The sequence below is a fragment of the Mirounga angustirostris genome, unplaced genomic scaffold (genome assembly GCF_029215605.1).
Source record: "Mirounga angustirostris isolate CCGP_5_RB_7025 unplaced genomic scaffold, mMirAng1.0.hap1 SCAF_8, whole genome shotgun sequence".
Taxonomy (NCBI): Eukaryota; Metazoa; Chordata; class Mammalia; order Carnivora; family Phocidae; genus Mirounga; species Mirounga angustirostris.
This window is the reverse complement of record NW_026991716.1, coordinates 31,874,286-31,888,364: the sequence shown is the minus strand read 5'-3', so window position 1 is coordinate 31,888,364 and position 14,079 is coordinate 31,874,286. Positions and strand designations below refer to the sequence as shown.

General features: G+C 49.2%; 1 protein-coding gene across 3 annotated transcripts in view; it reads right to left on the bottom strand.

Annotated features, from left to right (window-relative positions):
- Window positions 1-11,740, bottom strand: part of PPARD (peroxisome proliferator activated receptor delta) — an 80,034-nt gene extending 68,294 nt beyond the window's left edge. For 2 of the 3 annotated variants that reach the window (XM_045866762.3, XM_064597512.1), the window contains exons 1-2: window positions 11,583-11,740; window positions 7,482-7,565 (exon numbers count right to left, since the gene is read on the bottom strand). The gene's annotated coding sequence lies outside the window, so the exon portion shown is untranslated. The remainder of the gene's footprint in view (window positions 1-7,481; window positions 7,566-11,582) is intronic. The other variant, XM_045866763.3, reaches the window with a different exon arrangement.
- Between the last annotated feature and the right edge of the window lie 2,339 nt (window positions 11,741-14,079).

Sequence of the window (14,079 nt, the reverse complement as noted above, 5' to 3'; positions counted from 1 at the left end):
TTCTTTTACTCCCCAAGAACTCCCTGAAAGGTTCCTTCAAAGAACGTATTGCTTCGAATATCAGTCTGGGAAAAGGCAGGGCCTAGAATCTTGAACTGCTATAATTCTTATTGAATGAGGGCCAGCCAAGTCACCCCCTGGGCCTGGAGTGGTTTCCTATTGCTGCTGTTACAAATTACTACAAACCCAGTGGCTTAAAACAAAACATATTTATTCTTTTACAGTTCTGGAGGCCAAAGTCCAAAACTGGTTTCACTCCAAAATCAAGGTATTGGCAAGGCCACGCTTCCTCCAGAGGCTCTTGAGGAGCATTTGCTTCCTTGCCTTTTCCAGCTTCTAGAGCTGCGTTCCTGGCGCTCCCTGGCCTCTTCCTCCATCTGCAGAGCCAGCGGGATAGCATCCTGCTGCAGCAGTCATGCTGCCTTCTTCTGTATCAAATCTCCCTTTGCCTCCGTCTTCACAGGACACCCGTGACTGCACTTAAGGCCCACTCGGATAATCCAGAATAATCTCCCCATCTCGAGATCCTTAAACTAATCGCATCGGCAAAGTCCATTTTGCCATATCAGGTAGCATCCACAGGTCCCAGGGGTTACGGCCTGGATACCTTCGGGGGCCATGACCCCGTCTACACCATGGCAGACGGATTCCAGGAATGTGGAAGAAACAGAGTTCAGACCTCTGGTCCACATGAAAGAAGGACCAGAACAGGAATCATCTTGGCAGTGTCCTGGGCCAGGGTCTTTCTTTTGCTATCACTGCTTGCTATTATCTAAGGGGTGGGGAATTAATTTAATGGAACTGACCATTTTGGCCTTTGGAGGGCCTCCTTAGAGAAGAAGGGTAATCTCGAACCTGGACCTTCCAATGGACCACGCAGGAGTTCATCCTAAGATGCAAGTGCTGAGGGCCAAGGGGAACCCACTGGATCTCTGGACTGTCCTAAAGGCTTTTGCAGGAGGGGAAGCTGGAAAGAAATGACCCAGACAGAGAAGCTCACGATCAGGGACAGCAGGTAAGCCTTCTCTCATGAGAACTGCCTTGGGTAGAGGGTTCTGAGAACCCATGTGGCTTCGGAGAGAGGAGGAAGACCGCTGTGATCAGAGCACCAGATCAGCTGGTAATGTCTGATGCCAGGAACAGACAGGTTAATGGTAGTCTACCTGCGACATATTACCAACTCTATTCTACATGGCGCCTCTGGCAGCTATAGGAAGGTGGTTTTGGCCCAGACACTGAAATACTTGGAAAAGCAAGACATGACAAACACAATCACTCCAGGACATTGCTTTACACCTTTGGACACTGTCCCTCTGTTGCGCGGGTATCAGTTATGGCTTCTTCCTGAGGTGGAACATGCTAGCTCATTGTGAATTATTCAGTTATTGACAATGATTGTCATTGTGAATTATTTCACTCCTCCCCAAACCCTCAAGGGCCCAGTGAGGTGACTGAGGAGGAAGCATTTCCAGTGTAAGAGCTGCATGCTTACTGTATTGGTTCTACTGATGTGATGTTCACCAGGGGGCCCAGATGGCCAGGAATATTTAGTAGGCGAAGCGGCAGGGCAAAGGCTACCAACCAGGGGTGAGTTCGCCCCCTAGGGTGTATGTGGCAATGTCTGAAGACATTCTTGGTTTTCACAACTGCTGCGGGAAAGGGAGGCAGAAGCGGGGGAGACGCTATTAACATCTAGTGGGTACGAGCCAGGAATGATGCTAAATATCCTACAGCACACAGCCAGCCTACTCAATAAAGAATTCCCCAGCCCAAAATGTCTCTAGCACTGGAAGTGAAGAAGGTGAGAGACGTGAACAAGGCAATGTTGGAAGCAATTAAGGGAAACTGAGGAGGGCATGCCTCCTCTGCTTGTTTGGACAAGGGGATGATAGGTAAAGCTCTGGGTTCTGGCACATGGACGGACAGGCCGTTTCTGAGGAGAGGGTGGGCCCGCAGACCACTACATATGTAGGGCGGCCGGCTTGGCAAAAGCTGCCGTTGGGAGAGCAAAGCTGGCCGGTACTTCCACTGGAGTGGTGGCCAAATAAATGTGTGCCTCTGAGGTTACAGCTCTTGGATGAGGGAAGTACCAGAGGCAGTGGTAAGACAAGGCTCAAAGAGTTACTGAAGATTACAATGAAGGCAGTGAAAATCGGTTTTTAGGCACCTGTTAGTCTAACAGTAGAGAAATGAACTCAAGCATGAAGTGGTTTTCCCCCAACACCGGGAGCCTCTCCCTTCAGTATCCTCCCCATGGGAGAACTCTTTCACAGGTGTGTCACCAGGAGCTGTAGAGAATTCGCCAGCAGTCTCGGGGAGCTGCTGAGATGATGATAAGGCTGGGTGGAAGTTAGGCTTTGAAGATTGGACTCGGAAAAAAAAAAAAAAAAAGAAGGGGTGTCACGATACTGCCCAGAACACCAGCTGTTGAAGAGAACCTGCAGGCTCCCCCATACTGAGGCTGGGCTCCCAGGGCCACAGCCGGAAAATCAGGGAAGGAACTGTTTCAGACAGGCATGTCTTTCTGAGCTCCCCACCTCAGAAGAAAGGGGACAAACCAGCACCGCCCGAGGTTCATTTTAATCATTAAGTCAGGACCCCATACACAAGAGCGAAGAGTCCCCCCAGGTCTCTCCAACAGCAAATCCGCTCCAGCTCTTCCCATGGCCTCTTCACAGACAGAAAAGCCAGAGAGACGGGGTGAGGATGGGAGGTGCTGAAAGCCAGAGGCCAGGGCCCCAAGGAAGCACAGGAGCCGGCTCTCCGCCAGCTCTGCAGTCTGCCCAGAGTCGTCCCTTAGCCGCGAGCAGTTCCTCCGATCTCGATCTCGACCTCCTTCAAACCCCTTTTGCTGCTTACTCCTCTTGACCCCCTTCTTTCTCCCTCTCCCTAACATTCTCGAATTTGTCCCCCTCTTTCTTCCTCTCACTCTTCTCCTCGCTTCCTGGTGGTCTATGAGCGCAAAACTGGGGTATATTTGAAACATCGTCAGTGGCTGCACGTGAAGCTTTAGCTTTCTTTTGCTTTTTCTTTTAACAAATTATGATTTGGGGCGCCTGGGTGGCTCAGTTGGTTGAGCGTCAAACTCTTGGTTTCGGCTCAGGTCATGATCTCAGGGTCGAGGGGTTGAGCCCCGAGTCAGGCTCTGTGCTGTGTGTGGAGTCTCCTTTGAGATTCTCCCTCTGTCCCCCCCCCCCAGCTCAAATAAATAATGATTAACCTCTTATTGTGCCTTGACAATAAAGCCTCACTTTAGTTGCCTTCTACCTTTTGTGAAGCTTTTGATCTCTCTCGTGTATCAGCATCCCTAAATAAGGAGGGAGGAGGGGTTCCTCTAGCCCTGCTCTGGGTACTTCATCTGTGTGGCTGAAAGATCAAAATCAATAATTTTAACAGCAACCAGAGGAACTCATATTTAATATGAGGAAGAATTTCCTTCCATTCAGACTACTGCAATAGTCTCCTACTTAACCTCTCTACCTCAGTTCTTCCTCTACTCAAACCACCTTTATGCAATACTAACACAATCATTCCTTGCTCCAAAACCATCAGTGGCTACCCACTGCCCCAAAAACATACAGTGCAAATTCCTTTACCTGGCATTCAGCCTGCTAAGAATTTCCTAACTAAAGGTGGTCTCCAGGAACGGAAATTGTGAGAAGGTGCACTTTTCTCCTGGAAGTGTTACCCATATACAGGCCAGGCTACCTCACATAAAGGATGCTCTGAAGTAGTAGCTGGCCTCCAAGGAGCCTTCTCTCCCTCCCAGTGAACCATGTCTCTCGGTATTCATACCCTTGTATAGTCCTCTGAATCTGAACCAGTCCTGTGCCCAAGAAAAGACAAAGGAATTGACACCGTGTCACTGGCAAGGCTAGGTCATAAGAAACCTTGCCCTTCATGCCTGGATCTCTCAGTATACTCACTCTTAGGAAGCTTCTGCTCAGAATCCAGCCACCATGCTGTGAGAAGCCCAAGGCACATGGAGAGGCCACACGTAGGTACTCCAGTCAACAGCCAGCATCAAGTGCCAGCCACGTGAGTGAGCCAGTGTGGATGTCCAGCCCGGCTGAGCCCCCACGACTCCTGCCCCAGCCTCCATCTGACTAAAGCAATATACCCCAACTGAGAACTGCCCAGATGAGCCCGATCAATCCAAAGAACCATGGAAGATAATAAAGTTCCAATTTCACTTAAGAATGTGCTAGACAAGGGGCACCTGGGTAGCTCAGTCAGTTGAGCGGCTGGCTCTTGATTTCAGCTTAGGTCATGGTTGCAGGGTGGTGGGGTCGGGACCCCACGCACTCAGCGGGGAGTCAGAGCCTGCTTGAGGTTCTCCCCCTCCTGTCCTCCCCTTCTCCCTGCTTGTGTGCTAAGATAAATAAATAAATCTTAAAAAAACTGTCCTGGATGAGACAATAAAAACTGACTTTATTAAACTGTGACCCTTAAGTAACATGTCTTTTAAATATTCTTTGTAACAAATTAAGAGTGACATGGTTGTCTCAAGAAAAACTGTGAGATTGAGCTGTAGGCTAAACTAGTCATTTTTTTCATGAAACAACGTTTTTACTCGAAAGAAAAAAGTAACACATTATAATTATTTAGACTTTGACTATTTGACAGACTTTTTCTTGAAAATGGAGATTCAATTAAAAAAACCTGACAGCATGGGGATACCCATGAGTGGCTCAGTTGGTTGTGTCCTACTTGTGGTTTTGGCTCAGGTCATGATCTCAGGGTCACGGGATCGAGCCCTGTGTCAGGCTCCACACTCAGTGGGGAGTCCGCTTGAGATTCTCTCTCTCCCTCTGCCCCTGCCCCCCCCCACGTGTGCACTCTCTCAATAAATAAATAAGATCTTTAAGCAAACAAACAAAAAACCTGACAGTACATTCCCAGTGATAAGAATCAAGCTTTCAAGAGAAAATCCAAATTATGGAAAACTCGTATCCACCACTCTGAGCTTGACAGCTTCCCAACACTTGAACGCTTTTCTGTTGAGATCAGTGGTATTAATATGATTTATTGATATTGTAAAATGAAATATGTCAACATTTAGAAGATTTATATGACTCAGTGAACCAATATTTTCCAGTGACCAACGTAAAGTAAAAGATCCATTTAAAGTACAAGATGGACCAATGGATTTTAATGTTACAAAGTATGAAAACTCCATTGGTAAGGTTTCAGACTCCACATTCCAGCTAATCTTTAAGAAACTACCACTTGTCCAGTTTTGGTATCGTATCAAAGAATACCCACAATTATCTGCAAAAGCTATTAAAGCTATTACCCCCCTCTTTCTCAACAAGCTATCTGTGTGAGACCAGATTTTCTTCATAGCCTTCAAATAAAACAACATATCTCAAGAGACTGAACACTGAAGCAGTTATGAGAATCCAGCTGTCTTCTATTAAGCCAGACATTAAGAGATCACCAAAAATGTAAATCAATGCCACTTCTCTCAACTTTGTTCTGAAAAATAGCTATTTTTTTCTTAAAAATGTCATTTGTGGTAAATGTAATGGGTTTATTATTATATTAAATGAATTAGTAAGTTAGTAATTTAAAAAAATTCCTCGGTTTTTAGTTTCTACTATGGTAAACAAAAGTTCTTGGCTCCCTAATAATTTTTAAGAGTGTAAAGGGGTCTTGAGGTCAAAAAGTTTGAGAATCACTGTTTATGACGTTCTAAAGTTGACCTCAGCAGCACCTGGGTGGCTCAGTCGGTTAAGCATCTGCCTTTGGCTCAGGTCATGATCCCAGGGTCCTGGGATCGAGCCCCGCGTCGGGCTCCCTGCTCTGTGGGGAGCCTGCTTCTCCCTCTCCCTCTGCCTCTCCCCTTGCTTGCGCTCTCTCTCTCTCTGACAAATAAAATCTTAAAAATAAAGTTGACTTCAAAATAAACCAACTTTCTTTCAAGGCCCAATCTGAAACCCAGTTTCTTCAGGGACAAAGCTGATCCAAAGTGATGACCTGCTCCTCCAAATGAGTACCCCTGCACAGTATGTTCTCAGTACCCACCAGCTCTCTTCATATTTTCAAAATCTTTTTGTGCATATGTCTTCTCTCCTCAGCTAGACTCCACACACTTGGGGGCGGGGGTGGGGGAGCAGCCAAGGACCGTATCTGAAACATCTGTCACAGGACCTGACCCACAGAAGTGCCTCAGATGGGAAAGACTAAGATAACGACCAAACCACAGTCTTCTGAGATTAGCACTGAAAAATCTGATAAAGCCCTAGCCTCGCCTTTGCTGGTGGAAACTAAGAAAGAACACTTCTCGCTGAGAGTGGGAGCTCCAAGCTCAGGGATAAACTGGACAAGTAAGCCCTGGACAGGTACAACTGTCGCCACTGTGGCCAGCTGCTGCTGGAACGAATGACAAAGCAACGAACTCAGTAGCTCTCCCTTCCACCTGACCCCTCTCAGGGAACCTCCACAGCCCCCCACAGCCCCCTTCTTCCTCATTCACATTTCCTTCAGACGAGAGGACTGGGTCTGGGTTTGACAACAGGAGGGGCCCCTGCCTGAGGCCTTCCTGCAAGATCCACAAACAACCTGACCCCCCCCCACCAGACTGACAGACATATGGGCTCAGCACCCTGTCTGGCAACAGGAAAACCCACAGGGTGTTAAAGGCAGAGAAAGGGAAGTGAAGCCCATAAACAGCTGCTGGAACCACTGAACTTCAGAGATTAAAACAAATCAGACAGGAGCCCATGTTTCCCCTGGTCCCCAGCAGGGACCTCACCACAGCCTGGCCTCCCAGATAGTTGAGACAATGAACATCCAATTCCCTGCAGCTCCCCTTCTGGGAGTTTATAAAATCCACCAGGCATCCTGAGAACAAACAGGGAAACAGTAATGAGTGGCCCAGAGCATTGTTCAGACTGGTGAAGACCTGCTACGCCAGCAGAGATGGAAGAAAAAACTCTTGTGTATTATGCCCAGATCTCATATGTGCCAACGAACTTTGGACCCATGAGGCAGGAATTGCATCTGGGTTTTTCGCTATCTAGTACACTGGCTGGTACACAGCAGACACTCAGAAATGTCTGTTGCATAAAGGAAAGAATGATAGACACCATCTTTGTGGCCTGGCATCCATATGGACAGAGGAGAAAAGTTTGAACACTGATTCATTCAACAAATATTTGAGCATCTCCTCAGCACTAGGCAGTCCTAGACACAACAGGAAGCAAAATAAGTCCCTGCCCTTGTGGAATTTATGTTTTAATGCATGTAAAGGTGAGCAAATCTCAATGCTCCCCAAAAAACTACATAAGCCATAGACATTTAATAATTATTTAATAAGTGCCCACTATGTGGAAGCAATGAGTATCAAATTTTATGATAGGCACCTGGGATGTGGGAACTCAGCCCCAGTGAAATTGTTTCATCTTTTAGGCCAGGATCCTAAATCTGGGATGCCTCAGTCGGTCGTCAGAGGTCCTGGATAAGGAAAACGGGATTACCTCTTTGGTGCATCTGTCCTCATCTGTCGGTAAACAGAAGCCACTGCGTGAGGACCACGTGCATGCCCAAAACACCACGTAACACTGCAGGACAGAAGGAAACCCAACATTTTCAGCTGAGAGGCACCAGAGGTCAGAAAAGCAGCATTAATGTTATAATTAAACACTAGGACTCGGGATGCCTGGGCAGCTCAGTCGTTGGGCGTCTGCCTTCGGCTCGGGTCATGATCCCAGGGTCCTGAGATCGAGCCCCACATCGGGCTCCCTGCTCGGCAGGGAGCCTGCTTCTCCCTCTTCCCCTCCCCCTGCTTGTGTTCCCTCTCTCGCTGTGTCTCTCTGTCAAATAAATAAATAAAATCTTTAAAAATAATAATAATAAATAAAAATAATAAATAAATAAATAAACACTAGGACTCAAAAACTGCTTGCAGGTAAGCTGGCTCTTTCTCTGTCCCTTACACACACACACACACCCTGAGATGCTGTTATTCTGAGCCTGAGTCAGCAAATATTTCCCGATCCTGGAAGTAGTCTGCTCATCTCCAAGTAATTAGACACCGGCTTGGCTGATTTTACCAGGGTGAGGCAGAAGGGGCTGGCAAAGTGAAGAAGGACCTGGAGCCCAACATCCTCCACAGGTGGCAGCTCAGAAATGGAGATGCCCTGAGTCATGCTTGAGTCCTTGACCAAAGCCCTGTGGCGGGACTAGAGTCACACCCGAATCACCAGCCTTAGAGCTACAAAGGCCAGGAACCATCTGCCAAGAAGAAGACCCACATGGCTGAAACCTGACGCAAGGGGCCATCTCCTCCCTGCCAGGCTCCAGCAAGCACCCAGCTCTCCTCTGACGTGGTGAACTGCAGCTGCTGTGAGTGGCTCCTCCCCCGGACCCAAAGGGACAGCAAAATGCTCAGGGACATCAGACCACCTACAAGAAGCAGCCGCTGTGCCATCTGGGACAACGTGGCACAGACGAGGGCATTGCACACAGAACTTCTGACATGACACAAGCCAGGGCCTGGTGGGACAAAGTCCATGGAGACGCTGGGTGGGGAGAGGAAGAGAGTGATCCCAGCGTGGACAGTGCAGGGCAGTGGGGCAAGTCCTAGCACTTACAGGCCCTACTCAGGCACTGGAGGCAGGCCCTGCAATTCAGCTCCCCAGCCAGCAGGGAACACCCTAGGAGGTGGGCAGCAGGGACAGGCGCTGTAGCTGAGGCCTTTAGAGGTGACAGGTCCAACTCCTCCTGAGAGAGAGGAGCTGCACTGTCCCGGGACACGCCGGGATCTGCAGGCCCTCGGGACGGCTTGCACAACAGCCAGAACTGCTGCACTCTATCCAAAGCAGAAGCCTGCATGCTTCCCAGGTCAGCGTGCAACCCTGGCTAGCCTCTATCAGCCCCTGAGGGAAGAGATCTGAAGGACCACAGGTGGGGTAAGGGCCATTCTTCTGGAACCGGTAGAGGCATACACCAAAGCAGGAAAACGGTGGAGAGGCAGAGAAGAAAGAGCCAAACAAAAAGAACAGTCCATTAAACTAAGGAGTTGATGGGCTACACCCTCTGTAGAATGTCAGGGGCCTGCCCCTGTCTGCCCACACCTTTGAAAAAGAGAGAAGGCTGACCCAAATTCTGCAAAACTCACTGAATGGGAACTTGGTCATTGATAACCCTGACCATCCACCTAGGCCGCAGGGTGGACAAACTGCAAGAAGCTAACCAGCCAGAGCTGGCGGTGCCCAAGCTGTTCCATAAGGACTGGACTTGACCTCTTCTTAAGGCCCTCTCACCTGCTGCCTCGGTGGAGAGTACCACTAATGGGTAAGCAAAAACAGAGGAGGAGCAAACCTCTCAAAAGAGTCAGGTAAAGTCCTTGGGAGTCAGAGACTGGACTAACTTACTGCCAAACACACGACCTCAGCTTCATCAGAATGACCCATTAAAACCCTGGAGGGATGCTCTTCATAAGAATAAGGGACCCCTTTTGGTCCATTCTGCCCAAATCCCACCCAAGTACTGCTTAGGGAGGGGCTCAGGGGTCAATGGAGTGGGGACTGGCTCAGATGCCCACAGTTCTATTTCTTTCACAGAAAAGGGTCAGTGCACAAGAGGATTCCAAAACTTTAAAGTCTGGTCTAAGCTGGTTCACTTGGCTCTCCACCACAGCTCCTGAAAGTTGCCAATTCTGTGTCCAATTCTGGCTCAAAGACAGAGAGCACGATCCTCAAAAGAGAAGACCTAGAAACCTGGAGCCAGGTGAAACAACAGGCCTTCATTTCTAAACGTGAGAGTGGGTCATGCTTTCAGAATCCGCCAAGATCAGACTGGGCAGAAACAGAGGATAATGTTGTTTCCTAAAGATCTCTCCAGGGGACCGATGCCAAATAAAGGGACTCATATTGAAGGCATCTGAAAAGAACTTTCTGCTTGACAAGAAGGTTAAACCCCCAGATACACCAGGAAGGCGGTAGGCTTTCTGGCCCCAGAGAGGGTATCTTTGTGACTGGACAGAGACACTGACACCGTCTATCTAATGTAGCCCCACCAGTTCCCCAGGCAGATATCCACCTGACAGGGCAAAGGGACCAGAACTTAGGGTCAGCCTCCCTCTTGGATCCACAGGAAATTAAGCTCTCAAGGAAAATGGGAGGGAGAAGAACCTTCGAGAGAACCTGCTCAGTGACTTACATCAGAGGCTCTAACATTCAGTGGATCAGAGATGCACGAGTGAGAATCAGAAGCTGGTTCCGGTGACCAATAAATAGGACAGATGCCTGCTGGCCCCAGGGCTATCGGGCTAGCAATCTATTTCAAAACTCAAGTAGGAAAAAAATTTCTTGGAGCCAGTACAAAGGAAAAAGGTTAAGGCATTCTCTGGGGCACAACTTCTGGAGACTCCTCTTAGCGTTTGGGGATGGGGCACAGGGTGAAGGGTGGGAGTGAGGGCACAGATAACCTGGAATATCATGGTGTAACTGTGCTTGGTAGATCCAGAGTGGAAAGACACAGAGACTGTTTCCTGGAAGGGGAAAAGAGTTGGATGAGGCCTCCAGCTACCCCTGGCACACACCCAAGTCAGCGGCTGCTCTCTCCCCAAGGGTTCCTGGAAGTCAACAGACCCATAAAGGGGAAGTATTAAAGCTGAGATTGTAAGAATGGTCTACAAATTGGACACCATCCCTGATGCAACACCCAAGTAAATGCTCCCACAAAGACATGCCTGTTACTTACCTCAGCCCTTACTTCAATCAGGGGCTGGACACCCCCCACCCCACCCCAGAGGTATCTCCATAGCAAGTCAAGGGAAAGCAGAGTAGTGTGTGGAGCTAAGGCTTCTCCCTGAAGTAGAGGCAAGGGACTGGGAGGGAATGGGAGGTAGATGACAGGAATACAGGGGACAGGGCTTAATCAGAAGGAAATTAGAGAAACGGGCAAAAATAGGGCCTCTGAGGGTAGCCAGACTTAGGCAGACAGGGATTGCTGGCAAAGGGCTGAAAAAGCCTAATAACACCGCGAAGGTGACCAGAAACCGTATCCTGAGAGGGGCCAGGCAACGGGGGAAGGAGGGGACAGGGATGGGGAAAGAGAGCAAAGACAGAGAGGGCAAGGATGGGAGGCCGAAGGCACGAGATAAAGATAACGAGAGGAGCAGAGAAGATCCCCCAAGGAGACCCTGGGTAGAGAGGGCAATGGCTTTGGAGACACCAGAGAAGGGATGAAGGAAGAGGTCAGAGGCAACGGTAGGGAATGAGAGAGGACCCCGAGCCTTAGACCCGGCTCTCGGACACAGAAGTGGGAGGAGACGGAACCACTAGGCCCAAGAGGGGGCAGAGTCGGGTGGGGGAGGCCCGCGGTTCGGGCTCAGTGATGGGGGTCCAAAAGGCCGGGGCTCAGGGGCGCCAGGAGAGCCACAAACCACCGCGGACCCGCCGGGGCCGGGGCTGGGGTGTCGGAAAGCCGCAGCGGCTTGGCCCGCGGACCCCTGCCGCTCCCCCCACCCCACTCCCCGCCGGGCCCTCCGCCCCGGCCCCACTGGCCGCCTCAGCCCGGTCCCGCCGCCTCCTTGCACCGCTTGCCTACCGCTTCCCCCGACCCGGACTGACCTGTCCTGGCCGCCTCCCGCGCCGCCGCTGCCGTCCGGCAGGCTCGGCAGGATCCTTCGAAGCCTGCCAAAACTTTTCCCATTAATCCCCAGCTCCGCGGCGGCCGCGGCGTCACACGCTGCGCGGCCCGGGCCCGCCCCCACCATCCTGACGTCACCGCGCAGCTCGGTCCCGCCCCCTCCACGCCCCCTTCCGCCCCGGCCGGGGCCAATCACCGCGCGTCCTGGAGCCTCCCCTGATTCTGCACTCCGCCCACCGCAAGCTCCCCAGGGCCCGCCTGCAGCGCCCTCTGGTGCAGGCTTCGGGCGCGGCAGCTGAGGGAGGAGCAGGAGCGGGGATGTTCCAGGGCCAGTAAAACAAGTTCGGCAAGTATCACAAAAGGGAATTTAAAGCTGGAAGGGAATTTAGAGGTCGTCTCATACAGCCTCCACGTCCTTCCAGTGAAGAAACAGTCCCAGAGAAGGTGAGTGACTTGCAGTGAGAAGCAAGGCAGGGGTTAGAACATGGGTCTCCAGACACCCCTGGAGGAGTCATTGCTGCTTGTAATTTTAATGAAAGGGCTTTCCTCCCTCCACAGGCTTCTGCAACTAGAAATTTATGGTTATGGAGTTTTTACCTATCTTCCTATGTACTTATGTAATATTCTTGCCCACCTAAATGGGGAGCATCTTCCTTACTGTTGTAGCAAATTCTGCTCTTGCTTCCTAACCTAGTTTTTCGAGACCTGGAAGGGATCTGTTAACCCAACCTGTCCCTTCAGATATACCATAAAAAGATACCTAGCAGCTAGTAGGTAGTATGGAAGAAGTTGGGTTTGTCGTCTGGCGAGGAACAAGACTTGACTCACAGGTATATGAGCAATGGATAACTCCTTTCTCAACACTGTCTTTAAATTTTTTTTTTTTTAAGATTTTATTTATTTATTTGAGAGAGAGAATGAGATAGAGAGAGCATGAGAGTGGGGAGGGTCAGAGGGAGAAGCAGACTCCCTGCTGAGCAGGGAGCCCGATGCGGGACTCGATCCCGGGACTCCAGGATCATGACCTGAGCCGAAGGCAGTCGCTTAACCAACTGAGCCACCCAGGCGCCCTCAACACTGTCTTTAAAGTTAAGGCTACCTCTCCCCTCTCGAATACATTCCTCAGGCCACACCCTCATAGAACCATGAGTGATTTTTTTCCCCTGCTTCTCTCCCTCTCTTTTTTTGCACTTTTTGAAATAAATGTGCATTACTTTTGTAATTCAGAAGTCAACGTCCTTGCCCTTCGAGATTGAAGTAAGAGTGAATTGTGGAGGTCAAAGCCTTCCCTAGATTTCTGCAAATTTCTGGGGATTTGTGTTCTTCTAAATCTTGCTGCCTCCAGGCTCTTGTTTCTGCCAGGCTGTTGTAGTGCCACAGTTCAAAAATGTAGAGATGAAACTCAGCCCTTCCTGAGAACTGCCCGCCCGTCTTCCCACACAAAACTTTCATGGGCAGAGAAGACATTATGATGCTTTGGGCCCTGGAGCAGGGTCACGTGATCACATGATGCATCGCAAACAGTTTAGATTCACACACCAGACATTCTTAGGGTCTTTTCTGAACAATCCGGATGAGGTTTTCTAACTGGCCCTTCACCTTCTTAGGGTCTTGCCTTCTCCCGAATCACTACCTCGCCTCCCTGCCCCACCAATCTCTCCTCTATCCCACCCTCTCTGGAGAAAAACAAATTCTTCCTAATTTCCAGGCAGGTAGAGACAACTTAACCCTTTCTTTGTTGCTAGGGTTCCTGCCAACACTCATGCTCTAAAGATCTTACTTTCTACCCCTAAGAGGCTTATTTCTCATAATAAAAATGGCTCCCTTCCTAAGAGAAATTCTGGGAGTACTCTCAAGATACTACATTTTCACCTCATTTCATTTTTTTTAAGGATTTTTTTTTTTTAAGATTTTATTTATTTATTTTAGAGAGAGAGAAGTAGAGACAGAGAGCATGAGAAGGAGGAGGGTCAGAGGGAGAAGCAGACTCCCCGCTGAGCAGGGAGCCCGATGAGGGACTCCATCCTGGGACTCCAGGATCATGACCTGAGCCGAAGGCAGTCGCTTAACCAACTGAGCCACCCAGGCGCCCTCACCTCATTTCATTTTTATATTAAAAAGATATATAGAGAATATTATATTTAATAATTATGTACTTAATATTGAGACCACATAATTCCATTTCTCATTGCAATATTATTTAAAAAACAAAAACCTGGAACCAAGGTCATTGTCAACAACAGAGAAATGTTTAGTAAATAATGTTGTATGCTCCTGATGGAATATTATGCTCTGTAAAGTTGGTAAAAAAAAGGGGGGGGGAAATGTTATCATATGATATACGTGGGAAAATCTGATGATATATATATAGCGTATATAGCTATGTATACTGTTTGGGAAACAAAGACGGATAGGAAAAAACTGAAAGGAAACACACTAACATGTTGTCAGCAGTTGTCTTTGGGGTGTGTTTCTAGG